The sequence below is a fragment of the Crinia signifera genome, unplaced genomic scaffold (assembly GCF_055691185.1).
Source record: "Crinia signifera unplaced genomic scaffold, ASM5569118v1 HAP2_SCAFFOLD_86, whole genome shotgun sequence".
Classification (NCBI taxonomy): Eukaryota; Metazoa; Chordata; class Amphibia; order Anura; family Myobatrachidae; genus Crinia; species Crinia signifera.
In genome coordinates this window covers 583,726-609,981 of record NW_028142774.1, presented here as the reverse complement: position 1 = coordinate 609,981, position 26,256 = coordinate 583,726, and the positions used below count along the sequence as shown (strand labels likewise).

The window sequence follows — 26,256 nt, the reverse complement described above, 5'->3', positions numbered from 1 at the left end:
TTGCACCTATGGTAGTTACGCCCTTGGCCATGGGCTTATTTATGCAAACATACTGTTTGTAAAGAGAAGTGCAAGGATTTCTGGGATAAACTAAAGCAGATTAAAGAGAGCACACTGTGTTGATCTATCAAATATTTAATACATTAAAAAACCATACACATACTGTATACCAAACACAAATTAATACTATGAACGTTTGATAAAAACAATTAATGATGTTCAGCATTGCATACTCAGTCCTTTGTTCTTATTTTAATATATATTTGCTCTGTACCACAATGTTTATTAACACAGTTTCCTTAAAAAAGGGGAGCCACTTTTTAACTAATAAGGCCAATATTCAAATGTCTCCTAGAATTGATAATGATCCAAATAGCACGTTTCTTAGTGATTTATATACAGTACCAAAGGACAAGTTCTTGTGCCTTTCAATGCTTGTAGCTTTTTGAATGGAAACAGATATTCCTGTGCAATAATATTTACCAGCACCTGCTCCTATAGGTGAGATGGCGTCCACGAGGTATGATGTAAATCTCAGGTGAGGGGTGTCCGCTTCTACCGGCATTGGTATTGGAGCCTACGTCGGGAGCAGACACTCACCCTCACTCCTCTCGCTGTCCTCTCAAATAGCGAGGATAGACGTCACTCACTGGCCAGATTGTATATCGCTGTAGAGATCGCCGCAGGTCACTCTCAGCAAGCGGCCAAGGAAACAGGGATCCGTGGAGCAAAGATAGGAGTCCAGTTGGAAAGGGAACAGGTTTTGGGGGTGTAGCAGGCAATCCTGGGTACAGTGTTCCACATGCTTGATGCGTTTCTCCGTCTAGAATACCTTTCTGGAATAAGATGACAGAATCTGAGGACGATCTGAACAGATCTGTTGAGTAATAAATACATAATTAGAATTATGTAAATGACAGTTAAGGAATTGAAAGAGCAAATCCTGTTTTGTATCTTTTTACTATACCTACATATTACATTATATTTCTGTGTCATTTTTCTATCAACATCCAGGCATTGCAAATGTAAATTTAAATCATAACATTAAATTTGTTAGAAAAAACCCTGCAGACTATGAGTACAGTGCTGATGGGTTAGATCTAGATGTGTTTTTTTTTTTTTTTTATAAAGGTTGTACAGTAAAAAATATATTTTTTATGGTACTTGTTTCCTAGCACGGCGCCAGCGATTTTTATCTCAAGCATCGGGACCTACAAAATCGCGTCGATCGCAACCAAATCGCATGTGATGCGATCGACGCAATTTTTACATTGAAATCAATGTAAAATGGTCCCTGAGACCCAATTTTACATTGGGCTCAATGTAAAAAGCCCCCGAAACCCCAATTTTAATTGCATAACCCCCTCATGGGTGAAATGCCCCCCCCCATTGTTAACGCCACCCCACGATGAACGCCAAACCGAAGAGTGGCGAGCGTAGCGAGCCCGCGAGGGGCGGCGGTACGCGTCCTACGACCTTTTCATACCCCCACTATCCACGTCGGCATGGAGTTGATTTCACAAAGTGTGGTGAGCGCAGCGAGCCACCGAGCCAAAAGCGTGGCGAACGCAGCGAGCCCCGCGAGGGGACGAGCATAACTTCACAGGTATACGTGACCCCTCGCCGGGCTCGCTGTGCTCGTCACGCTTCGGGCTCAGTGCCTCACTGGGCTCGCCACACTTTTTAAAATCAACTCTATGCCGAAGTGGATAGTGGGGGTATGAAAAGGTCGGAGGACGCATACCGCTGTGCTCGCCACACTTCGGGTTGGCGACAATAGTGGGGTGGCTTTAACAATGGGGGGACATTTCACATACTTAAAACCCATGACGGTGCATATACAATAAAAAATTGGGCCCATTGGCCCATTTGCCATTGTTTCCTATGTAAAATCTCGTTGATCGCATCGCATGCCATTACAATGGCATGCGGTGGACGCGATCAACGCAATTTTCACATTGACGGCAATAAAGCCACTTAATTGACAGAAAATCGCGTCCATCGCATCGATCGCATACCTGAAGTTTCCTTAACTTAAGGTATGCGATCTACCACGACGGGCGCCGTGCTAGGAAACAAGTACCTTTTTTTTTTAATTTAGGGAAATAGCAAGTATACAGCCAATGATATATATTTGCTGCTTGTTGATTTATCTTCTCTGGCCGACATTAGATATTGGTTCTGTTTAATATGTAATTGCAGTATAATTATAACATGCTTCAGTTCTATCATCTGAAATTCATAACCAGATGCCTCAGTTCCATAACACTAATTTAAATCATTATTTTTTTTTTTTATCATTTAGACAGCTCCTGAAGAGGTTATTCAAAAACTTAAAGACTTTGCATGTCAAGTAAGGAAGATTCTAATGTTTTTTTTTTATTTTCAAGTTCCTCATGAGAAATATATTTGATGAACATTGTAAAACAATATGGCTTCAGTACAAATAAACAGTCTCAATTTATTTCTACTGCTTAAGAGGGGAAAACTGCTGTATTTGGTGCTGCTTGGGTGCAGACATGAAGACAATGGTTATATTACTCAGAGATTAACTTTTCCATACTCTGCATCACTTTGGGCCATTTGTGTAGAGCAAGACTTATACAGTGCATCTGTATAGGTGCAATTGCTGTACATCCACTTTTACAGATCAGACCATACAAATGATCCCACATTACACCAGGCAATGTCCTTCTGTACACCAGATGTGTTTGGAAGGTTGCACTTTTCAGCCTCCACTTTCACATTTATAATATTACTATAAAGCCCTATTTAATAAAAAAAAAAGGCCCATACACACTAGAAGATTATCTTTCCAATCTTGCTGGCTGCAATGAAATAAACCTGTCAAAAGAATGGTCAGCCGCTGATTGGCTTAGAGAGCTCTCTTAACCAATCAGCAGTTTTTTTTCACTGTTTCTATTTACTGGCTGCTGCCCTCCCCGCTGCCCGGATCTTAGCAGCTTTTGCCCACACCGCCTCCTGGACATAGGTGTGTTTACCCCTGGCACACAACTACAGAATCGGACCCAGTACATAGCGGGTGCTAAAACCACCCGTGATGTACTGCTAATGGGTCCGATCTGATAAATCCTATGTGCAGGAGGTTCAATCTCTAGAGTCTGACTCGATGCACATGGGGCCGTGCATCGGGTCAGGTGGGATATCAAACACATGCGATTTATCAGCCCGATCTCTTGAAATCAGGTAAAATCAGACCAAATCGCAGTAGTTTATGGGGGGCCTTTACAGTTAAATTATTAGTAGTAGTTTCTTATTGTGCAGCATATTCGGTTGTGCTTTACAAATGGAAAAAGTTATCAAACACAACAGTACTCAGATTCCTCTCTTTGGCCGGGATGTATCAAACAAAAAAAATGCGTTAAAAAACTCGGTTTCAGCGTAGATGGTGAGAGAGAAACATGCGGGCACACTCCCACCCGGTGCAGGTGGTTTTGCAAAGAGCAGCTATTTTTGCAAGAGTTGACATTAATGATACTAATTGCATATGTTAGTACATTTTTTCAAGAGTTGTCATTAATTATACTAATTGCATATGTTAGTATGTTAGTACATACTGTATGCAATTAGTATATATGCAATGTGTGGCAGGGTGTACTACAATTGTTTAGTGCATCCCACCCTTTCTCTGAACTCTGACAATCACAGCTCTGTGTGGGACAGGATGCTGGATGTTATCAATAGGGACTGGAAACTTTCTATCATGTGTTGTTCCTGTTGTTAGCCGTCCACATGGGAAAGATGATGGAGCTGCTGTCTGCCAATATTATAGAGGCTGATAGTATCTCTGAGACAAGAGCACCAACATTTCTAGATAATGCCCATGTGTAACTCATTTATGGATTCTTTTAAGAAGGAGCAATTACCCCTCTAGCACTTAGAGGTTTTGACTTCCGTGAAGATGTGTGTGACTCTAGCTTATGCCATCAATAGATGGGGCTAGAGTTATGGTCCCTATTACCAACACTGGGCCCCTGTAAAGGCTATAAAGCAGACTCTCCAGGCTTTGTGGAGTCCTTGCCAGCTGTAAGCACCATGTGCAGGCTGTCATCACATATGCGCTATAGCCAGCAACCAGTAGGCTGCCAGCAACATGGCAGAGGACACCACCAAAGAAGTGGAAACTGTAAGGCCTCACTGGACAGGACCCCATGCTGAGCACCATCCATTCTGGATTTAATCAGAAAAACAATTATATTAAGGTTAAAGCCATATTTAATTCTAGTTATCTGATATTAGTGGTAAAGTATGTGACCACCTGAAAACAAGTATTCGCTTGTACAAACATCCCCTCTAGCTGTATTGTCATATTACTCTCCTGTGTCCTCTATAGCTACTGTAGCTAATTATCAATAAATCAAATAACAATAAAAACCCTTATACAGCATCACTTACTTCTCCTTGTAACCATCACTAGATAAGCAACAGGCTATTTCTGTATGATAAGGAGAACATACAGTACCTATCATCACATTATTTACTCAGATTATTTCATGAGATGCAAGTCATATTAATATAACATCTATGTTTTATGAACCTTTTTGCCTTTTATATTTTTGTGAAAAATGTGTATAAAATATTTTATTTTATTAAAATAGAAGGCGGGTGTAGATTCTGCGAAAGTCTTACAGTCCTTGGCAGCCTATTTGGTAAGATTTAAGTTACATTATTTGTCACAGATTTATTTTAATAAATGCCTTGCCTAACCACCGCATCGCAACCACGATGACCTGCATCTGTGCAGTAAATTGGATTTATTTAATTCTAAATAAATCAGTAGTCAGTGTAGCTGATATCTCATTTTTCAAAGTGCAATATTTGATGATGATTTTGCTCTGCTTTTACTTTCATTAACTGGAGGGACGTTCAAATCAATTTAAAGTCTGTAGGAGTATAGAAAGATTTTGTGGGTCAAAAACCCAATATTTAAGCTGTATGTACTGTAATATAAAAAATGAAAGCAAACTTGAGAATGGGATTGAGAACCATGATGTACTGTAACGTGCTCTTATCTAGATGTAAGAAAATCCACATGCTTCATAAAACAGCTAGATTGCAGTGACCTTAGATTCACAAATCTAAATTTAATATATATATATATATATATATATATATATATATATATATATATATATATATATAATTCATATTTAATTATTAAAATTAATGTTTGTTCCAAGGTCACAAACACTGTATACAATAGTGTTACATTTTCCATGTTTTTGGCTAATGACAGTTTGGGAATGGATGATGAATTACTGTACACATGGAACCCATTTCTTTGAATTAAAGCATACAGGGGGGTTACTGGTTGAGTCGGATGGCTCCAAATGCGGACAGACAGCCGATGGTTGGTGTTTGCGCATGTGCAGAGGCTCATCTGCGAACGCCACGCACGTCCGAATATGGCGTGAATTCTGTACAGAAAACGATCGGTCGGATGCTATCCGAACAGGGGGTGGAGAGGGGCGTGAAGGGCTGTTGGGTCTCATTACCATATGAGTATGCCCTGCGTTTCATGGGCGTTCCCACTAAAACGCTGGGAGTACGTATGGTAATGCAGCCGTGACGCACGTGTGGGGGGCGGACATATGACATAGCTGGACGCCAGCTGCCCGCCCATATCCCTGCTTTTGCACGGAGAAATGCCCGAGTGGTCTGGAGCACTCGGTGCTGCCTGACCGCTCGGCCCTGCATTCAATGGTCATGGAGGAGGTGTTCACATGAAAAATCCACTTGCGGTCCGTTCGGTCGGCGTCTTACCGCATTTGGACGGTGTGAGCAATCCGAGCGGAAGGCGGGGCTAAGAACTCTCGATTCCTGTCCGAAAATACGCCTCCGACCAAATCAACCAGAATAAGGCCCACAGTACATTACAGTATTCTCAGAAGTTACGGGGTCAACAGCACTCTATTGTACTATCTCTCACCAAGAAATACACTATCTTGGTAATCAACCTACAGTAGGTGTAACATTATTAGTTAATCTAATGTAACAATGCTTTTGCATACGCCAGGGACCTTATTCATCTCTGTTCGCTCGCATGCGAATTCACATGCAAGCTTGATGTTTAACGTATGCACATGCGCAGCCTCATTTCTGTGCATATGCCAGGTGCATACACCAGGCGAACAGGCTGTTCGCTGGGTGCACGCATCCAAGTTAGTGGGCGGGGTGTGTGGGATGGCAGCGGCAGATAGGCACATCCATAGGAACCCCAGCGTTTCATGGGCGTTCCCATGAAAACGCTGGGCATTCCCATGGAAATTGCCGGGTGACGTGGGCTCCGGGGGGGTGGGCAGCTGACATCCACTCACTTGCTTCAGATTGTGCAGGCATACATAAGTGACCTGAGAGTCACTTTATATATGCGTGCACGCACCACATCTTTCGATGGTTGGCGACCATCAAAAGATGTGGGAGGTTCCCTCTGACCTACGATTGGATGTTTATGTAAAACATCCATTCGCATGCCGGGCGAACGTACCTGGTGTCCGAGGGGCAGGGCGGCATATCACCATTTGCGGGGCAGGTCCTGGTTGACTCGGAAGGGTGCGAATTTGCATACAAGCAAATCAACCTGAACAACCCCCCATGTGTAATCTGTAGCATGACAACATAAATGCATGTAAACTGTTAAAGGTTTCCATTAATTCTGTTTTCTATTTTTTTAGGCTACTATCTGCCCAGAGAATCCCATTGACTTGGTAAGCAATCCTAATTGATCTTAGTGTTGAAATATAAAATATGTATGCCCATAGAACATGTTATCTCCTCTGTAATTGCTTGAGCCTCCCCTGACCCAGCTACACATGTCTTGGTCCAATTACAATGTCACGCTCCAGGGTAAAGTCAAATTATTTTCTCTGTGATGTTTCTTCCAGCGGGCAGTGAGATCTAAGTCACTGCTGCTCTCCTTCAACATCCTGGTCTGATGCTGCTTCATACCATGCTGGCTTTCTCTTCACTGAATGCCCATCGGCCCTGGTGCATGACTCCCGCCAGCTCGGGTACCACTATGTTGGATATAATCAGCTGTCCATGGCTCCTAAAATAGAAATACATCAATTTACTCTGGCAGCGAATCAGGGATTAGCATATTCTTCCAGAAGCCAGTACAATTTGTATCTTCAGACACCATTTTGATCCATCTGGGTCCTGTATATTCAAGTGCAGCATCTGCAACACTTCACTGGTACCAGCCCAGTTAGCTAAAGCAATAATGATTTGAGCCCAGTTAGCTAATTCAATATTGGTCTTAGCCCAATACCAGATATATTACTGGTTCAAGACATGAATTAGCAGTCCCAGCCAGGTACCAGATACAATACCATTTCCAGGCTCTTACTAGACTCACTACCAGTTCTAGCACAGCTTCCTCACATATTTCCTGTGTCAGCTCATATAAGGGTGTGGTATGACTCACCAACGGCCAGGATCCCAATGGTCAGAATACCAACATTCTATATAGCTTCTATTCACCCTTTATGTGGGTCGTGGACCCTACCAGGGAGAGCAGCCCCATAGGTTGCAATCACGACTCTCAGGCAGCTGAAAAGTTAGGATTTTGGTATCTGTATACTGACTGATATAATAGGCCTAGAACCGATAACACATTATTGGTTCTAGGCCTATTATTTATATATTATTCATTAACAATTTCTATCATAGCGCACCAAATTTTTTTTTGGTTTACAATTCGAGGGCTAATACTAGAACCTATCTTGATGATATTCTCACTTCTCACTTCAAATTTCCTATCCAGTGCCTAGTATGTGCCATTGCTGTCTCCATAGCCTAATATAGCCTCCAGATTTTTACACCTGTCCCACAATTCACCCCCCCCCCCCCTTGTAAGCTTCAATCCAGGTACAGTAAAATCCTCAGTCCTGACACATACTTGCATGTACAGTATATTAAGGGTATGCAGGCATGTTTGGAATTTGTATAAAGTACAAACAAAAGTATAAGGTTATATTTTAATATCAGTCCAACACATTAAAAGAAAAAAAAAAAGAAAACTTATAAGTTCAAATAATATATTATTGTAACTTCTGAGATGTAATGTTTTGAGCTGCAGAATGACGAAATTAGAACAATTTGACTTTCTTTATAGAATTGCCAGTCTGAGATTTTGTGCGTAGATGGTAAATTCACTATTATTATATGTTGTTTTATTTCACAAACAAATGATTTTAAATATTTTACCAATATCCCAGGGAACACAACCAGTGGTGTAACAATAGCGCGGCAGACCCCGCTGTGCCAGGGAGGCGTCGAGTAAGTGTGGGCACCGGAGGGTCTGCGGGGGCTATTGTTACACTGCCACCTGCCGGGACCTGCCTTATCCTGACACATTTGTGGCCCGTATTCAGGACCCGCAGATGGTCTTGTCTGCATCCCGGCTCCCATCTTGGCTCCTTATGAAATGTGTCCCTCACAAAATGTCCGTCCCCTTACAACAGACAGGATTTGAGGATGCTAGAGGAGGCGGCGGCCTCCTCTTGCATCCTCAAAATGGGTCTGCTGTTAGGGGCAGGGGCAGCCATGTATACATATTAATCATTTAGGACAGTTTACAGGGGAAGTACTGTATGTGCATGTCCTACCCATTTAGACTCCATTCAAGATGGCATATGGTACAGTATAGTGGAAATATCTTGCAGTTGCTGGTACATTTCAGACTTGCAGTACCAACACAAGCATCAATGTGTGCGACCCCAAACAAATGTCGCCCCTAGTTTCTGCACTGCCCCCACCCCATCCATCCACTGCATTACATGTATCTATTGAATAGTGCAGGTAAGATCCGCACTATGATATTCCAGCACAGGGCAACAATCATGTCAGTGGGTTCTTGGCTCCAATGTGTGCTAAAATTCTTGTGTCTGTGGTGCTGCAATACTGTCTATGAGGAGTATTCAATCCGGGGTTCCATCTGTCGGAATGTTCAGACAGTCGGAACCCTGCCCCATTTTGGTCTGCTAACCAGTTTATCGCAAAGTTGAATGTTCCACCTGTCGAGCGGCGAAAAGGGGGCGTGTTGCCCGCGGATTGTCAAGATCCGGCCGTGAACTCGACAATTCATGGCCGTTTTTGGCAAAACGAACCTGACTGGTTTTAAAGTCTGGTCTGTTCTATAGAAATGACAGCACTGAATAGGCGCCCGCCGTTATTTCCCCAGTCAGAAATAGTGGTGGAGATTGAATAACCCCTTAAGAGCAGGACATGTCACTAGCTATTTGGCACCTTACTAAACAGGTACAGTAGAGAAGAACATGGGGTCTAGGTACTAAGCCTTGGCAAAGAGATAAAGTGGACAAAGCTAAAGTACCAGCCAATAAGCACTTAACTGCCATGTTACTGGCTGTGTTTGGAAATTTCCAGTTAGGAGCTAGTTGGTTGGTAATCTATCCTTCTCCAGTTTCTCTCTTTACAAGGCCTAGTACAAAGGAGTCAATTCAAAAGTGCCAGTAGGGCAGAAAATTATTCGAATTTGTCGACTGCACATGTGCATAGGTGATGATGCGCATATGCAGTTCCCCACTGCGAGTGCCTTCAGTGATTTTTTTCAGTCGCTGGGGTGCTCACTGACTGATAGGCAGAAAGCGTTCCAGGGTGGACACCCAGCATTTTATTGGTGTGCCCAAATAAAGGTAGGTGCGCCCATAGAAAAGCTTGCTGGGCCCCAGGGAATGCAGGTATTCTCCTGCCTGATTGGGGCAGGCGGCTTATGTCAATTAACATCGGCATCCACACCCAATTCGGAGAACAATGTGCGGCCGAAATGTAAGCCCTGGGCTACCTTTTGGCTGCAAACAGAGGCAAAGTCATTCAATGGTGAGCAACCATCAAATTATATTTCCTCCATGCAGGAGCTTGCGAGCAGATGTGTAAGCGTACACGTCTGCTCACAGCATAGCAATGGGATTTGGGAGGCAGGGAGGCATGCATTCGGCGGGGCAGCATTAACCTGCTCGCTAGTCTGCGAATAAGCGCAACCTAGTGAGCAGGTATGAATTACCCCCAAAGACTCCCATGTATTAAATGAGAAAAAACCTTTCTAGGCACTTGTTTCATTGTAGCTACAATAAGAAACGTGTACATTCACAGTGTTCAGATGACCCGTGGGTCGCCGTCCATCTGTCCTGAAGAAATCCATAGGGTACCTGTGGAAGGAATTATACTTACAAGGCTCCTCCAGCATAGATCTGATCGTCTTCTGTCCATGTAGCATCCCCGGGTCTTAGCAAAAAAAACAAACCGAACCCCGATCCAAGCCGCACTAAGGTAGGAGCTGCACACTGTCCTGAATGTCGCTATTGGCTGCCTAGTGGCACCAAGCAGCAAATCAGGAGCCGCTAGGCTGCTAGCTGGCCAATAGCTGCATTCGGGAGGAGGAGCCTCACAAAGTATACAAAGACAATGTGCGGCTCCTATCTTGGTCCGGCTTGGATCGGTTTGGTTTGTTTTTTTGCCAAGACCCAAGGATGCTACATGGACAGAAGAGGACCAGATCTACGCTGGAGGAGCCTTGTAAGTATAATTTCCTTCCACAGGTACCCTATGGATTTCTTCAGGACGGATGGATGCATGGCGACCTATGGGCTCAAGATAGGTAAGTATCATTATGTGTGGGCTATGTATGTAATACATTTCTCTTATTCTGGTGTGTTTGTGCGTTTGTTTAACTATTTGTATTGTGGAAGCACAAGCTCCAGGGGGCCCTTTAATGCCCGCATACTGGGACTTGTGGTTCTCCAAGTCCCAGCATGCAGGGGAGGCTTGCTGGGACTCAATATACATTATTTATTTCTACTTTTTACAGCATTTATCAGCCCGGTGCTCACCTTCCAGGGGCACCGGAGACAGCCCCAGGCTTCAGCCTGGGCAGATAAATTCTGAAGGGGGCGACCCCTGCATTGGGGAGTCCCCACTCCCCCAGGACTCCTGCCTAGGCTGACTGGTCAGGGGGTTAATGCTTTGGCCTGGGGGACTTGTAAAGAAAGTCTCCACCTGGCTGTGGCATTGCCCTGCTGGCTGGTTGGGCCTGGTGCTGGTTCTTATCATATGAGGGACCCCATTTCATTTTGTCTCCTGTATTTTGGGAACCAGGACCGTCCCTTGGGCCTGGTGCTGGTTTTTAAAAATAAGGAGAACCCCAACATGATTGTATCCCTGATTTTTTAAAACCAGGACTGGCTCTTTGAGCCTGGGGGTGGATATGAAACAACAAAAGCGTACCAACCACAAGTGCGCAATTAAAACAAAGTGCAGCTAGTGTGAATCACTTCGGGTATAACATCCAGGAAAATACCACCAAATGGATAACAATAAACAAAAAAAGGGTGTTGCACACACAGCGCTCAATGTATAACCTTAAAACACAATAGTAATAAGCAGAGATATCACCATTTTTTTTGCAAATAGATTTTGCATTGGAGATTTCTCAATCCAGTGATAATATCTGAAAAGATAACCACCAATTCTCACATAGTATGTGAGTAGGTGGAATAGAGGAAAATCATAGTGCAGATTATCTTTGGTTAAAAAGAAGTTTTAATACAAGTCCGCACTTACAACAAGTAGACTTTTTCACAGCATATATGATATAACCCTCGGGCAAGTACAACAGTACTAGCAGCTTTGCCCGAGGGTTATATCATATATGCTGTGAAAAAGTCTACTTGTTGTAAGTGCGGACTTGTATTAAAACTTCTTTTTAACCAAAGATAATCTGCACTATGATTTTCCTCTATTCCACCTACTCACATACTATGTGAGAATTGGTGGTTATCTTTTCAGATATTATCACTGGATTGAGAAATCTCCAATGCAAAATCTATTTGGAAAAAAATGGTGATATCTCTGCTTATTACTATTGTGTTTTAAGGTTATACATTGAGCGCTGTGTGTGCAACACCCTTTTTTTGTTTATTGGGGCTGGATATGGCCGCAGGGGGGACCCCACGCCGTTTTTTTAATTATTTCTTTTTATTTCTTTTTCTTTTTTTTTAACACTGCAGCCAATAGGAATGTGTATTTAAAAATACGAAGTGGAATTTAAAATACAAATTTGTATCGGGAAAAATTGTTGTATCTGCAATACGATTTACTGCACTGTATAACAAACAATTTAATTTTTCAGAGTGGAGTAAATGGTGACAATTCAGATGCAGTTTTGAAACTAGTACAGAACGGTTTGGTACCTGCTGCGGTAAGTGCTCTGGAATATGTGCGTGCTTTATATATATTAACAAATATCATCTATTGGTGCTACACTATAACACAACATACTGTAGTTTTAGTTACATTTTCATGTAATAACATAGGGATGTAATCTGATGTTATGCTCATGATATTCGTTTCTAATAGGTCCTACACACATCGGCCCTTATTCTGATCTGTGCGGAAATTCCTGCATTCTTACGGAGCGGTCCGCACGCCACGGTGTTTTGCCGCATGCGGCCATCGTCCGTAGAAACGCCCACGTGTCCTCCGCATTCGGACGGACTCACTCTTTAAGAACAGGGCGTGTTTACGGACGACATACAAAGCATGCGTGTGCGGGAGAAACACTCCGATTCGGCACGGTATTACAGAGTATTACAGTGTATGCTCGGGAATACCGCATCCGAACGGGAGCCAAGCGGTGCTACCGCACGTAAGCGGAGTATTTACGCCAAACAACCCACTATGAAGTATCTTCTGCAATACATCACATGACCCACTTATTCAATTACCTATCCTCAGAAAAAACAGCTTATTCGGAATTGGAATCAATTAGATTCCAATATATCCTTACAAGCATGCCTAACACATGCATTGCACACATTAACCCTTACAGCAATGTAAGTGCAATGGTTTGTATTACACCCTGTGTAAAAGATTATAAACAATCTACACATATACTATTTAAAGTGCAAATAAAACCAACAACTGTGAACTTGCATAAATAATTTATTCAACCACACAATTAACATAACTAAAAAAAAATATAAAATTATAATTTAAAGAAGCAGATCTTTCAGGTCCTGCAGGTCTGCTTGAGCCAGCCACAGATGGTGCTCCAGTCGCAGGAGGGCCCCACGCACCCCCTCATCTGCCGGTGTGGTGTCATCTGTGGGCATGTCAAAGGGGCAACAATTAGTCATGTTATTCTTGCATACATTTCACATACTGCGACATAAATTGCACAAATGCTTGGTGACATGTGTGTATATATATATATATATATATCTATGTAGAGCATGGGTCCTCAAACTGCGGCCCTCCAGATGTTGTGAAACTACAAATCCCAGCATGCCTTGCCACAGTTTTGCTATAAGGAAGTGTTAAAACTGTGGCAAGGCATGCCGGGATTTGTAGTTTCACAACATCTGGAGGGCCGCAGTTTGAGGACCCATGATGTAGAGAGATAGAGACACACATAGATAAATAGATATGACACATACATATATACATACATGCTAACTTATTTACTACATACTGTCTAGATTCTATTGGGTTCAGGTGTTAATGGTTGTAGTCATTAGGCGTACGTTCGCCTACCGCATGAACGAGTGGTGTCCGCAAAGCAATAGTACACTTGTGGACACCGCACATTTCTGCCCTTTTTGATCGCGTGCATTCGGAGTGGTTTCCGAATGTACGCCCCCCAACATAAGTGTACTCCCCCGTGTCCGCCCATGTTTCCGCCCCGTTTTGCCCACTTTGAAACTACGCCCATGTGTCATTCCGCATGACGCCCATAATACGCCCCTATTTCCCGACTGATAGCGGTGAACAGTTTTGGACGGGATTTGGCCGAACTGGTACCGAGTCAAGGCGTGGCACATGCGCGTAGCGTTCTCCACGCATGCGCAGACGCCATAAAGACGCGATCCGTAAGTACGCGGTAAAGTCCGCGTCAATCAGAATAAGGGCCATAGTGAGTGTGCTGAGTGATCTGAGCTATGCTAAATTGCTCAAATCGCTTAGCACACAGCGCTGCTCAGCACACACACAAAATATCCTTATTTTTGTAAGAAAAGCACTGTTTTCTTCATGTAGATAACATTAAATTAATGGGAAATACACTCCATACATTGTTGTTATTATTATTATTATTATTATTATTATTATTATTATTAATAATAATAATAACTATACTAGCTGCAAACATCTGTTTTTTTAAAGGAATGTCAACATGCAGATAGAGCCATCCTCATCTAGCCCTTTAATAGGATTAAATGAGCCAAAGCTGTCAGACTTAATCCTCTGCTAATCCCCTACTGTATTGATCTATGCATTGTATTTCAGCTGAGAACAATAGGCCTTGGTGAGCTATGGCTCCCCATGGCTACCCAGAGAAGGCTAGTTGAAGAAGGCTCCATCTGTAGGTGTATATAGGCCCATTTCCAACATTCATCACTCCAGTGTTCTATTAGTACGATGTTTGCTAATCACTTTAGAAGACTAATGAATGATTATAAAACCTATTAAAACTCTTGTGCAACTATGTTATGCACAGCTGAAAATGGGTTTATTGGTTGGAGAAGCTATAAAACTGGCCTTCCTTTTAGCTAGTTGAGAATCTAACATTGGTGGGTTCGATTATACTCACAAAATGGCCAAAAAAGAGAACTTTCATGTGAAACTCGACAGTCTACTCTTGTTCTTAGAAATGAAGGTTATTCTATGTGAGAAATTGCCAAGAAACCAAACATTTCCTACAGCGATGTGTACTACTACCACGGCCGGTGCAAGGTTTCTCAGCACCCTAGACAATCTGTCAGCCCAACACCCCTCGACTCCCCATGGCCAAAATACCCTGCGGACACGCCATCTTGTAGGTTACACAGCTACCACCTGATAATTTAGCATTTTGTGTTGGGGTATTACAATTAGATTGGTGTATAGGATTAGGGTTTAAGGGATAGGATATTAGGGTTGAATTACCAGCTTGGCTTAAGGCGTTACAGTTAGAAGTTAACAGCCTGCTAAAACAGGCTGCCCAAGCTGTCACTGCATAAATAACCAAGCATCCCGATTGGTGAGTATGTGGGGAGCGGAGCAGGAGTGGTTGGCCAGGGAAAGCTGGGGGGGTTAGGTATTGCCACTAGTGGAGGAACTAGAGTTAGGATGTGGGAGGGGGTGGTTTACATTCAGATCCTGCCTTAGGCATAGGCAAACTATGCAATTGCCTAGGGCATTTGGAATGCCTAGGGGCACCAGCAGCTTCTGCTGATTAAAATGATATGCAGCATGCCTATATTATGTGTGTGAGTGAGGCTGTATCTGCATATGAAATAGTGTAATTATGGAAATCACTGTAACATAGCATTCCGTATGCAGGTACAGCCACAGTCGCACACAGAATATAGGCATGCCACATATCATTTTAATCATCGGAAGCTCCTTGTGTGCACTGGTCACATAACAATGCAAATAAGATGAATTTTCAGCAAAAAAGGCACCCAACGTTAGCAGAACTGGCCAGGAGCTGCATGGCCTATTGAGACAAGATGTTTAAGGAAACATCTGTATCCAAGCAGAGGCAGAGGTCACAGTGTTAGTGGCTGTGCGAGTGCTGTCTGCGGGTGGATTGGTTGTGCAATAGTGTTCAGCATATGAGTAAGGGGCATTATGTGTGTCATGTATAAAGGCATTAATAATGTGCAACATATGTGTAATGAGCATTATGTGTGTCATGTGAATAAGGGCATTAATAATGTGCAACATACGTGTAAGGGGCATTATATATGTCATTATGTGTATGAAGGGCATAATAAAGGTTGGCATAATGTGTAAGGGGCATTATGGTTAAAAGGACATTAATAATGTGTGTCATGTACTGGGTGGTATTATCAGGGGTGTTGAGAGAAAGGGGCAAATTACCCAGGCCAAAGTCTGATGGAAGGGCCCAGTGGGGGCCCCGGGCCCCCTCCCCTTAAGTGACAGCAGCAGCTGCAGCTCTTCTCCTATGCCCAGCATACACTGCTTTGTGCTGGGTTGCAGTGTGGCCATGGAGGTGCTTAAAATACAATATTTTTAGGATTTTTTTCTAAGGGTATAATGTGAATAATATGAGGAGTAATGTATATAAGGTAAAGTGGTACTATTGTGTGATGTAAAGTGAATAAGGGACACCATTGCATGATATAATGTGAATAAAGTTGCACTACAGTGTGGCATAATTTGAATTGGGGGTACTATTGTGTGGCCATGCCCCTTCCCAGCAAGAACGCACCCCTGTTTGGGCTGGGAACCAAATGTGTGCACTGTTTCTATTTAAAATATTGCAAGTAGGAGCACCAAAATGATGACTGCTATGATGAGGGTTGATGGTGCTGGGAAAGGGGAGCAGGGTCAGAGGCTGAACTAGTGGCGGTGCTACGGGTCACCAGCTAAAATCTTGCCTAGGGCATCATTTAGGCTAGGGCCGGCTCTGTTTACATTGCAGGGAGGGCAGATTTGGCAATTAGAACAGGGGTTCAGGGTTTTCCAGGCTGTGGTGCTGGGGCTTTGGTTCAAGCAGAGTGGAATGAGGTTAGGCAGGGGGGTTGAGGGCCAGATCACCACCGATGGAATAATATATGTATCCCCTTCTACGTGGTTGTATCTACGGATAAGGAATTCCGCCCTTAAAGTCTCATGGGCTATTAATGGCTGAGATTGGATTATGTCGCCAACGCTGGTTGGGGATGGCTGTGAAGGGAAATTGGATCAGCTGGTGTTTGGGGAAGCTTGTTCAGCCCCAGGTGAAGGTGCCATACCCAGCCTCTAGCAGTTTCATGGCCTGGTTGCATCATTTGTGGTTCCAGTGGAAGGAGCAGCAAGGCAACGAGTAATGTGAACATTAATAGAACAGAATAGAAGTGCGCTGTATCACCAATACCAATCCTTAAAAAGGTGACTCTTAAATTCAAATACATCAATGATTTGTAAAAACAAATGGACATTTATTAGATTTTTTCCAATATGTATAGCATGGGTCTTCAAACTGTGGCCCTCCAGATGTTGTTGAACTACATGTCCCAGCATGCCCTGACAGTTTTGGCATGCTCTTATAGGAAAAAACGCGGCAATGCATGTTGGAACATGTAGCTTCACAACATCTGGAGGGCCACAGTTTGAAGAACCATTATGTATAGATTCATCAGCGTTTTCACAGGTGTCACTTAAAAGATCAATCCACAGCCCAATGCGTTTCGTCCCTCAGGGCTTCATCAGGGGCAATGAATAAATCTCTATAAATGGTGAAAAAAATCTGCTGTTACACACATACTGTATATAGAATATAATAAAACATATACATACTGTATATATATACATATATTTATAAACATATAGAATATGTGTATACTGTATATATATATATATATATATATATATATATATATATATATATATATATATATATATATATAGATAGACATTGGATGGGCTCTGCACACACTAAATTAACTGATAATAAATAGTGGAGATTTGGTTCATGAATTGATCAATGCATTTAAGCCTGCAGCCCCCGTCAAGGGCTGCAGGCATATATGTATATGTATGTGCACATGTTTTATTATATTCTATATATGTGTGTATCGGCAGATTTTTTCACCACTCGCCCGCAGTTTGGATGCCTATTATCACGTATTTCCAACATTCCTTCACTAGTTCTAAACAGTATAAATGTGGTAACACTTAATTGTTTAAACTTTAAACTATCCATTCACTACAGAGAAATATGTCTGACATAGCCATATACGTTTATATATATTTAATCCCGGTTAAAACATACAGGAAGTGATGTAGGTCTGCCCTTTTGATAAATACCAGCACCATCCAGTTTGTCCCCACCCCCTGATGAAGTCCTAAGCGACAAAACATGTTGGCCAACTTCTAAGACTGCATCTCCCGCACAAAAGCCACATATGTAGCTACACCATTGAGGTCATTTGTTTAGCTCAGTATATGTTGCAATAAAACATATAGAATTATTTTATTTCAGAGAAAACTGCTGACTGAACTAGGTGTAAATCTGGATACGCCAATTGACAATTTAGGAACCGCTGCAAATGGAGTTACAGGGGGCCTTTTATGTGTACTGGTAAGTGTTAAATACTACATGAAATTGGAAAATATTTACTAGTAATTTTAACACATATATATATATATATATATATATATATATATATATATATAAACAAGAACAAGCGAACCAGCACTCAGAAATCCAAATAACAGCTGCCCAGGGTGCCAACAATGGATTTATCTGGCAGTTGCACATGAAGTCTAGATAAAGATACTTGAGTGTATCGAAATGTCGACCTATTGTCATGTAATGCTGCTTATTGAAATATAAAAAAATGTCCAAAGTCCCCTGGAGTGACACAACCATTCTTCTTATCTATCTATCTATCTATCTATCTATCTATCTATCTATCTATCTATCGTTATATATAGTTAGGGATGTAATAGTGTCTGAGTTTCCTGGAGGTGCAGGATACCTGGCTAATGACTTTGATAGCATCCCATAACTCCGGTGAACTCAGACACTATTACATCCTGCCAATAATATGAGTAGCATTAGACAATCTACAGACAGAGATCTCTGACAAATAAAACTAATATAAAATGGTTTTAAAAATTTCCAAAATAGTAGTGAAATGTTAGTGAGAATTATATCAGAAAAGTGACTTCTGCATCCCCATATGTAAGCCTAGAACTGTGCCTACACAGAGGCGTAACACCTTGAGGCAATGGAGGCACCAGCCTCCAGGCTCCAAGCCCTGAAGGGGATGCAGTTACAATCCCGGTGGTCAGAATCCCGCATTCAAAATCCAGACACCAGAATCCCGACAGTCGAAATCCCGACACTTTCTCCCTCTGTCGGTGCCCACGACACCCATAGAGGGAGAATGAATTAGTGTGCAGAGTGCAGCAAGGCACCGGACCCCCTGCGTGGCGAGTGCAGGGGGTCCCCCCCTTGTCAGGATTGTGACGGTCGGGAATCCGGCGTCGGGATTTTGAAAACCGGGATTCCGACCAACGGGATTTAGTACCAATCCCCCCTGAAGGGGCTGCATGTATAGAAGCCCTTTATTGTTTAGGGGGGAGGGAACCACCAAAGTCCAACTTGCTTCCAGTCGATTTGGATGAATTTATGCTTCTGTGCCCTTAGCTGCCATCAGAGAACACATCCCCTTATGGTGCTGGCTGCCCATGAATCTGATTATTTAGGGGTAACTTCATTGTTGCAACTCCATAGCCAGCTGCTGGTTATCATGTTGTTCCGGCTGCATGCACCAGTTTCCAGCTGTTTGACAAGTTACCTACTCCTCAGACTGGGATTTTAGTGCAGCTAAAGATAGTCTTAGTCACAAATTTTAATTGTCCTTGGCATTCAGTTATTAATCTAATAAAAATCCGCAAAAATTACATTAAAAAATAGAAAAGTCCTATGTAGATGCTCTATTTAGCCTGATAAAATGCAAGAACACTCATATACAATTGTGCACTTTTTGACACTTTTAAGTAAACTGCTAATAACAATACTATTCTATTTATTTCATTTAAGCTGACTAAGGGTCTTAATGGCCTTCCTGGGATTCCATCCATTGGTATTTGGTAAGTGAGTTACGTATAGGATAGTAATATACTGTATTAATTATAAATTAACATAATCCATTACTGCTGGAGTAATCACACATCTGAGAACAGGTTATTATTTAGAGCACTATTGTGGTCATACAGATTATTTTCTTTCTTCACTGCAATGTAACCAGAACACATCAGCAGGGCAGCTGGGCAACACTCTGCTGCATACCTCCCAACTTTGATCCCTCCGGAGGAGGGAAACTCATATTCACGCCGCAGACTTGCAAACATATTGGGGGATGGGCCTAATGAAAGGGAGCATGGCCTATGCTTGCGACTCCTGCGAGGCCACATTCCCATTTTTGCCGGTGAGGGGGCATGCCCAGCAGCTACATGAGCTGCTGGCTATGCCCCCAGCCCCTACAGTTGCAGAAATAGATGCTGTGCGCATGTGCAAGGCGGTTATTCAGGGTGACTCCCAACTGCCCCCCGCGGGACACTGCCGTCCGTGGGAGGGACGCAGGAACTTCCCAAAAAAACCTGACGTTCCCGTGATAAGCGGGACAGTTGGGAGGTATTCTGCTGTCCTGACAGTACTGGCCTACAGTGAGAGGGGTTAGCTTACAGTAATGGCTGGCCAAAATGTGTGTCGTATGCACCAGCGACAGAGTAAGAAAATATTATTATGTTCTAGACAAACTGATCTGATGACAACAGAACAGGTATAAATATGTGACATAGGCTTCCCCATGCAAATGTGGGTTATCTCCAGCAGGAACAATGCTATCACTGATACTAACCCTTTTGTGTTAATGTGAATGCCCAAATTGCCAAATGAAATGCCCGGTTATCTGGCAATAAGGTCCTTTATCATAAATACAGTATGTCCATTATAATTCTTAAAAAGTGGAACAAATACAAATCATTTTTAATAAGTTTATTCATCCTGTTATAACACATCAATTGCCCGCACTGACATACTTGCAGCCCTGCACATACACCTTACATTCATCTAGTGATTCTTGGTGTATCACGTACTGTATGCGCTGCAGCCGCACAGCATTTGCACAGATTTCATAGTGCAATCACATCCCGCAGCCAAGATGTAAATGTAGTGTACACCCTTATTGCTATGATGGTGATAATTAATGTAATGCAATCAAAATTAGATTACAATCAAATCGCTAGGTGTCCTCAGCATGCTGGGTGGCCATGCATTGTCCTGCATGACCCCCAGCATGCAATCGCTACCAGTAGCAGAATCTGCTACCTGAATAAGGAACTATGGGGGTCCACCATACCCCGCCTTGTGAATGGTGGCTTGGCCACCACCCATTTGCAGCGTGTGTTTATGTAAAACATCCATTCGCAGCCTGTGGGGTAACTCCCACATCATTTGATGGTCGGCAACCATCGAATGATGTGGAAAGTGCACGCAGATCTAAGGTTGCTCAGAGCAACCTTAGATCTGCGTGCACATTCTGTAGGAAGAGGGTGGGCAGCAGACATCTGTTGATGTCAGATGGTCGCCCCTCGCACCATTGGCCCATTATCATGGGATTGACCATGAAATGCTGGGCATTCCCATATGGTAATAGGGCTGCCCTGCCGCAACAACCCCCGCACACCGCCCACAAGATTGGGTGCGTGCACCCAGCGAACATTATGTTCGCTGTGGCCACACACACCAAACACATGCAAATGCGCATGCGCAAAGTAAAAACAGCGGGGGTGAGAGCGGACCTGAATAAGGTCCTATGTTCCTGCTGACACCTGCTCCCACATATTATCAGCAATATCCTCCATTGTCCGTATATGTGGTACATTAGAGGACATACTATGAAATGCACCAAGGCCTCCGTCCATGGCCCATTGCTGTCAGTAAAGGCAAGTGTGTGTGCACTTGATGATGCAACCAATAGAGGTGACATCACTGGGTACATACATTGGGGAAATTTACTAAGATAAGAATTCTATTTCACATGGAATGTTGCTATGGGCAATCAATCAGAATCTTCTTTTTATTTATTTACCACCTTCTAGAAGATCATAGTATTAACCAATCAGTGTCAGGGCTCAGGTGACTGGTGTTCCCGGCTGTGGCAGCAGTGGGCCAGTGGTGGATGCTGGGAATGTGAACACTGCTGCAGGTAGGATCTGTAAAATGACAAAACGACCTGCGGGGCTGCGCATCAGATCGGAATCGGATCTGATTGGCCCCAAAACATGCCCTATCTACATAAAATCGGTAGGGATTGTATCTTTAGGGGTGAATTGAGCCCAAATCATTTTGGCGTGTACCCTGCATTACTCTTCTGAGCAGCCATGACTAGATCTAATCCGCAGGTGCAGCAAAATAATCCAACCAGGCACAGATTGGAAGAGCTTTCATAGTTTTCTCACTGAAGTGTGTTTAATGCCCATCTAAGCTTTCCCACTTGTAGATACAAAATTAACAAAATGCTGCACTGATCAAGGGAGGAAATAAGTACAACTGTAGCATGTCGTGTGCCAAGGGGGCGGGGCTGAGTGACGCATTGCATCCCAGTGGCAAACGCAGGATTTTCAGAAGGGGGTTTCCAGAGGGGTGGAGCAAAGCACGGAGATAGACACTTAGATGACCCAGGGTACTTATGTAATATCTGGGCTCCCGTTTTTCTTATGAGACCGCATCCCCTCGCGGGGCTCGCTGCGCTCGCCACGCTTCGGGCACGGTGGCTCGCTGCGCTCGCCACACTATATAAAATCAACTCCATGCGTAATTGGATAGTAGGGGTATGAAAAAATTAGGTGCATTTAACATGGGAGCCCAGATAATACATAAGTACCTGACCCAGTATATGCCGGGTCAGTTAAAGTATTATAGATAGACCAAATGTATATAAATAATAATAATAAAATAAAAAACATATATACAAACACACATATATATATATATATATATATACAAATACAGGGACTCAACACTCTCCATAATGAACTAACTCACCTTAGTATACAATCAATCAAATAAATAATGGGGTTTTAGTTCATGAATTGATCAATGCATTTAAGCTTGCAGCCCATCGCCAAGGGACCCCATTTCACTGCAAGTCCTACACTAGCATTTGTTTCTCAAGAGCCTGCCAACTGCCGACACATCATAGCTAAAGTGGACATGTGTATTTTCCTGGTTTAAAGCTCACCTGCCAAGTGCCTTATGGCTTTTAAAGATGAGGCAGTCACCTAACACAACACCTGACTTAGAATTAAAGGGGCAGCTGTAACAGGTTACAGATAAATTAGCTCATCTGGGGTGAAAGAGAAAGCTATGATCACAGTAACAAAGGTTAATAAAAATTAACCCACATATATACACACATACAGAGTACCACAACACTCGCCATCCCTGCGAATGGGGTGCAAACAGCACTCGCCATTCCCAGGTTGGGGTGAAAGTGGCCTGTGACCACATGCTCTAATAAATACAAATACAGGGACTCAACACTCTCCATAATGAACTAACTCACCTTAGTATACAATCAATCAAATAAATAATGGGGTTTTAGTTCATGAATTGATCAATGCATTTAAGCTTGCAGCCCATCGCCAAGGGACCCCATTTCACTGCAAGTCCTACACTAGCATTTGTTTCTCAAGAGCCTGCCAACTGCCGACACATCATAGCTAAAGTGGACATGTGTATTTTCCTGGTTTAAAGCTCACCTGCCAAGTGCCTTATGGCTTTTAAAGATGAGGCAGTCACCTAACACAACACCTGACTTAGAATTAAAGGGGCAGCTGTAACAGGTTACAGATAAATTAGCTCATCTGGGGTGAAAGAGAAAGCTATGATCACAGTAACAAAGGTTAATAAAAATTAACCCACATATATACACACATACAGAGTACCACAACACTCGCCATCCCTGCGAATGGGGTGCAAACAGCACTCGCCATTCCCAGGTTGGGGTGAAAGTGGCCTGTGACCACATGCTCTAATAAATACAAATACAGGGACTCAACACTCTCCATAATGAACTAACTCACCTTAGTATACAATCAATCAAATAAATAATGGGGTTTTAGTTCATGAATTGATCAATGCATTTAAGCTTGCAGCCCATCGCCAAGGGACCCCATTTCACTGCAAGTCCTACACTAGCATTTGTTTCTCAAGAGCCTGCCAACTGCCGACACATCATAGCTAAAGTGGACATGTGTATTTTCCTGGTTTAAAGCTCACCTGCCAAGTGCCTTATGGCTTTTAAAGATGAGGCAGTCACCTAACACAACACCTGACTTAGAATTAAAGGGGCAGCTGTAACAGGTTACAGATAAATTAGCTCATCTGGGGTGAAAGAGAAAGCTATGATCACAGTAACAAAGGTTAATAAAAATTAACCCACATATATACACACATACAGAGTACCACAACACTCGCCATCCCTGCGAATGGGGTGCAAACAGCACTCGCCATTCCCAGGTTGGGGTGAAAGTGGCCTGTGACCACATGCTCTAATAAATACAAATACAGGGACTCAACACTCTCCATAATGAACTAACTCACCTTAGTATACAATCAATCAAATAAATAATGGGGTTTTAGTTCATGAATTGATCAATGCATTTAAGCTTGCAGCCCATCTCCAAGGGACCCCATTTCACTGCAAGTCCTACACTAGCATTTGTTTCTCAAGAGCCTGCCAACTGCCGACACATCATAGCTAAAGTGGACATGTGTATTTTCCTGGTTTAAAGCTCACCTGCCAAGTGCCTTATGGCTTTTAAAGATGAGGCAGTCACCTAACACAACACCTGACTTAGAATTAAAGGGGCAGCTGTAACAGGTTACAGATAAATTAGCTCATCTGGGGTGAAAGAGAAAGCTATGATCACAGTAACAAAGGTTAATAAAAATTAACCCACATATATACACACATACAGAGTACCACAACACTCGCCATCCCTGCGAATGGGGTGCAAACAGCACTCGCCATTCCCAGGTTGGGGTGAAAGTGGCCTGTGACCACATGCTCTAATAAATACAAATACAGGGACTCAACACTCTCCATAATGAACTAACTCACCTTAGTATACAATCAATCAAATAAATAATGGGGTTTTAGTTCATGAATTGATCAATGCATTTAAGCTTGCAGCCCATCGCCAAGGGACCCCATTTCACTGCAAGTCCTACACTAGCATTTGTTTCTCAAGAGCCTGCCAACTGCCGACACATCATAGCTAAAGTGGACATGTGTATTTTCCTGGTTTAAAGCTCACCTGCCAAGTGCCTTATGGCTTTTAAAGATGAGGCAGTCACCTAACACAACACCTGACTTAGAATTAAAGGGGCAGCTGTAACAGGTTACAGATAAATTAGCTCATCTGGGGTGAAAGAGAAAGCTATGATCACAGTAACAAAGGTTAATAAAAATTAACCCACATATATACACACATACAGAGTACCACAACACTCGCCATCCCTGCGAATGGGGTGCAAACAGCACTCGCCATTCCCAGGTTGGGGTGAAAGTGGCCTGTGACCACATGCTCTAATAAATACAAATACAGGGACTCAACACTCTCCATAATGAACTAACTCACCTTAGTATACAATCAATCAAATAAATAATGGGGTTTTAGTTCATGAATTGATCAATGCATTTAAGCTTGCAGCCCATCGCCAAGGGACCCCATTTCACTGCAAGTCCTACACTAGCATTTGTTTCTCAAGAGCCTGCCAACTGCCGACACATCATAGCTAAAGTGGACATGTGTATTTTCCTGGTTTAAAGCTCACCTGCCAAGTGCCTTATGGCTTTTAAAGATGAGGCAGTCACCTAACACAACACCTGACTTAGAATTAAAGGGGCAGCTGTAACAGGTTACAGATAAATTAGCTCATCTGGGGTGAAAGAGAAAGCTATGATCACAGTAACAAAGGTTAATAAAAATTAACCCACATATATACACACATACAGAGTACCACAACACTCGCCATCCCTGCGAATGGGGTGCAAACAGCACTCGCCATTCCCAGGTTGGGGTGAAAGTGGCCTGTGACCACATGCTCTAATAAATACAAATACAGGGACTCAACACTCTCCATAATGAACTAACTCACCTTAGTATACAATCAATCAAATAAATAATGGGGTTTTAGTTCATGAATTGATCAATGCATTTAAGCTTGCAGCCCATCGCCAAGGGACCCCATTTCACTGCAAGTCCTACACTAGCATTTGTTTCTCAAGAGCCTGCCAACTGCCGACACATCATAGCTAAAGTGGACATGTGTATTTTCCTGGTTTAAAGCTCACCTGCCAAGTGCCTTATGGCTTTTAAAGATGAGGCAGTCACCTAACACAACACCTGACTTAGAATTAAAGGGGCAGCTGTAACAGGTTACAGATAAATTAGCTCATCTGGGGTGAAAGAGAAAGCTATGATCACAGTAACAAAGGTTAATAAAAATTAACCCACATATATACACACATACAGAGTACCACAACACTCGCCATCCCTGCGAATGGGGTGCAAACAGCACTCGCCATTCCCAGGTTGGGGTGAAAGTGGCCTGTGACCACATGCTCTAATAAATACAAATACAGGGACTCAACACTCTCCATAATGAACTAACTCACCTTAGTATACAATCAATCAAATAAATAATGG

The 26,256-nt window shown here is 42.8% G+C and overlaps 1 long non-coding RNA gene across 1 annotated transcript; it reads right to left on the bottom strand.

The window, feature by feature from the left end:
• Positions 1–323: 323 nt before the first annotated feature.
• On the bottom strand, positions 324–14,976 carry LOC146056617 (uncharacterized). The gene is made up of 3 exons (XR_014469374.1): positions 14,962–14,976; positions 6,970–7,069; positions 324–877 (listed from the first exon to the last, which is right to left on the bottom strand). It is a non-coding gene; the product is annotated as an uncharacterized LOC146056617 (long non-coding RNA).
• Between the last annotated feature and the right edge of the window lie 11,280 nt (positions 14,977–26,256).